The sequence below is a fragment of the Cryptomeria japonica genome, chromosome 4, assembly GCF_030272615.1.
Source record: "Cryptomeria japonica chromosome 4, Sugi_1.0, whole genome shotgun sequence".
NCBI lineage: Eukaryota > Viridiplantae > Streptophyta > Pinopsida > Cupressales > Cupressaceae > Cryptomeria > Cryptomeria japonica.
Genome location: NC_081408.1, coordinates 7,989,328 through 7,993,223, shown reverse-complemented (window position 1 = coordinate 7,993,223; position 3,896 = coordinate 7,989,328).

Genomic DNA, 3,896 nt, shown 5'->3' with positions numbered 1-3,896 from the left:
CTTTGGCCTCTACCATCTTTTCCTCTGCCTCTTCTTGTGTTGCTTTGTTCTTGTTTCTTTTTTCTCTTTTCCTCCCCCTTTAGTGCCAATTGATAGCACTTATGCATGGTGTTTGTACTTAACAAGCTCAACTCCTCTTGAATATTCCATCTCAAGCGATTCAAGTATCTAGCTACCTTGATACTCTCATCCTCTACCACCTTGGATCTCAGACATAACCTCTGAAATTCCTCAGTGTAGCTGCTCACATCCAGGTCTCTTTGTCTCAGATTTTGTCTCTTTTTGTGCAATTGGATCTCATAATCTTTAGGGTTATAGGCTTCCCTTTCTTTGGCTACCATTCCTTCCCAACTGGCTATTTGGTTTTTACCCTCTTTTTGCCTTTCTTCTTGGATAAATTTCTACCAAGTCAAGGCTTCTCCTCTCAATCTAGACTTAGCTACCTTCACCTTTTGGGCTTCACTGATTCCATCACACTCAAAGTGATTCTCCAATCCTTCAATCCATTCTATGACTATTCTAGGCTCCATTTTCTCATAGAAAAGTGGCACTCCTTCCAAGGATATTCCTCCTAAGGATTTAATGGCTTTCAGGAAAGGTTCTTCCGGTAGAACAATGTCTAGTGCAGGTATCCTTCCTCTTCTACTGATTCTTTTCCCTTCCCTTCATTGACTTGGATTTCTACTTTCTCAGCTTTATCCTCAATGGTGTCTATTTTGCTCTCCAATTGCATTAATCTTTCTCTCAGGAGTCTATTCACTTCCTCCTGGTCTTCTAACTTCTTAGCTAACTCTGCATTGGTCACTATTCTGGAACTATTTTCTCCCACTGACTTAGTGTCTGACATCAACTACTTTCTTCCCAAGTCTAAACTTGCTCTAATACCAATATTATAGGGAGGCTACCTAACCAACCATCAATTAGTCTTCTTTGATGATTTGCTCCTATCCCTTCTCGAGTTTCAAGTCTGCTCCACTAGACTCCTAAGGGCTTCCCTACCATTTGTTTTCTTATCTCACCTTCCTCAAGCTCACAATGTAAGCTTTCTCACTACATCCTTGTAGGGGTGTAGGACACACACACATATGTTCTCTTGTTGCAAAACCACCCATCTTGTTTGGTTTAGAAAATTTTTCTTTATTCAATTCACAATGTCATGGTTTCAGGCTTGTAGCCTTTTGGATCTTCTTCCAACTCTCAATAGATCCCTTCCCTGCAAGTTATCTTCATTACATTACTACAACCTAGCCAGACTACTTCCAAGCTTGCCTAGGCTCAGTATGCAGAAATGGCAATTGCCATTTCCTGGCTTCCTCCTACTGCTATTTTACTCATACTGTACATTTTTTGCTCTTCTTGAAGTGCTCCAATGGCCGCGTAAATCTCATGTTGGAGTTTCAAGATAGAGCCATATTTACAATGTGGATTCAAAAATAGAGGAATGATCAACAACAAGGAAACTCTAGCTACAGAACTGTAATGAAACACTTAGCAAAACAATACAGAATAGTACTTCAGCAATCAAAACCAAAAAATAGACTTTTGTATTTTTTTTTGTTTAACCAAATGATCCAACCTTCTTACAATTCATCTTTGTGGACTCTTATAGCTCATCTATCTGTCATGGAAACATAGATGGTTACATAGCAGAAAGAAAATAGTTCCATATCGGGTCATCGGTGTAGCCTCAGAACCTGGCTTCTGATGCCTGTTGGCGACTTGCAAAAATCCACACCTTTCCATCAGATGAATCGGGGTAACCAAAATACACCAACACCAATACCCGATAACCAGCTCCTTTGTTGGCTCTTTTCCCATCGGCCATCGGGGTAACATCAAATCCTAGTTCCTGATAGTCGATGGCGACTTGTCAGGCTCCGCACTTCCTATCGGGCTTCAGCGTAACATCAACTTCTATTTCTCGATGAACCTCCTCCAATTGTACACTTTCTATCGGGTTTCGGCGTAACCTCAACACAAAGCCATCGATGTCTGATGACTATGTCCACCATTTACACTTTTTCTATTGAGCGTCGGGATAACAAGAAATCTTTTCATCTAGTATATGATGCTTGTCTCCGCTCTCTGGGCATTTCCATCAGGCATCAGGATAACAAGAAATCCCTTCGTCTAATGCTCCTCTGGTTGTGCTTTGTCATCAGGCCATCGGTGTAAAATGGAGACAGTACTCTGAATGACTGATACAAATAGGTTTGCGCCACTTTCATTATCATCAAGAGCCTTAGAAGTGAACTCTTGAACCTTTGAACCATTTGAACCGCTTCAACCTTTTGAACCGCTTTCAAAATTGGTTCAAAGTTCAAGTACGGAAAATAACTTAAAATAAAGACATCCACTCGTTATACAACAACACATTTTCATAGCTTACAGAAGACATTTTAAACCTTGAACTAATTTGGTTCATGGGTTTGAAGTTCAAAGTGGATGACAATAGAATGCTTGCTTTCCCATCGGGTCATTGAGGTAGCATAAAACTACTTCGTCTAATACCCGATAACTCCACTCTAACCATTGGTGACCACATTGGGACATTTCCTATCGATCGGGGTAGGTCTTACCGATACGAAAATTTTCAAAAACTGGAAACAAAAAGGACTTAGAGCTAGTCCATAATATGTACATGCCAAAATTGGTTAAGGGCATTTCAACCCTTAGGTTCTCCTGCACCATTTTCGAAGGAGAACTACATCTTGTGGTGTCGAAGAATGAAACTTTATCTAAGATCCTTAGGTGAACACTACTGGAGCCATGTAATCATGGAATATAATGAACCTTCAGAGACTCTTACTCTTGACCAGATAAAGGAAAGGCAAGATAATACTGGTGCTATGGATCTGATTCTTAGTACTCTTTCAGATAATGAATTTGTTGAGGTACAAAATTTGATAACAACTTTCCAGATATGGAATAAGCTGAAGACAGTCTATGGGGGAGATCCTCATGTTCAAAAGGCCAAAGTTGACAGCCTAAGAGGAAAGTATGATGAGATAAGAATGCAGGAAAGTGAAAACATAGAGCAGTACAGTAAGAGGATAAAGGATGTAGTAAATTCTATCAAAAATGCAGGAGGAAAACTCGAGGAGGAGGATGTGGTTAGAAAAAACTTGAGAACTCTACTACCACAATATGCCATAAGGGTCTCTACTATCCAGGAACTCAGATCTTTGGGAACAGTCGGTGTAACTCTTGACTCACTGATCGGTAAGTTGACCACATTTGAATTGAATAATTATGATAACAGTGTACCAAAGATTGATGTTGCCTTGAAAGCATCCATGGTGCACACACCCACAAGGAGAAGGAAAGAAACTAGTAGTATCTCCACTACCAGAACTGGTCATTCTCATGAGAATAACAATCTGCTCTCTGAGGAACATGAGTAAGATGAGATTGAAGATCTACTAGCAAGAAGATTACCAAGAGGTAAAGGTAAATATAAAGTAAGTTACCTTTAAAGTGCTTCTCCTATAATAACAAAGGTCATATTGCTTCAAGATGACCTGACAATGATAGAGACATAAAGGACAATTTCAAAAATTATAGGGATAAGAGTAAGAAGGAATGTTATCTTACAGAAGGAGTTACTAATAAAGAATTAGAGAGATCTGATGATGATGGCATTGCCTTTGTGGTAGTCAAAGAGAACAATATAGAGGAAGGAGATATGGCATTTATTTCCAGCACTAACCAGTGTGGAGAATGGGTAATTGATAGTAGCTGCACTCACCACATGACTGGTGACAGAAGAAAATTCCTCAGCATGGAGAATTGTGATGGAGGAACAGTGAGGTTCGGAAATGATGCCCCATGTGAAATAAGAGGTAAGGGGTCTATAGCCCTGAATGATAAGATAAATTGTGATGATGTCTTTTGGG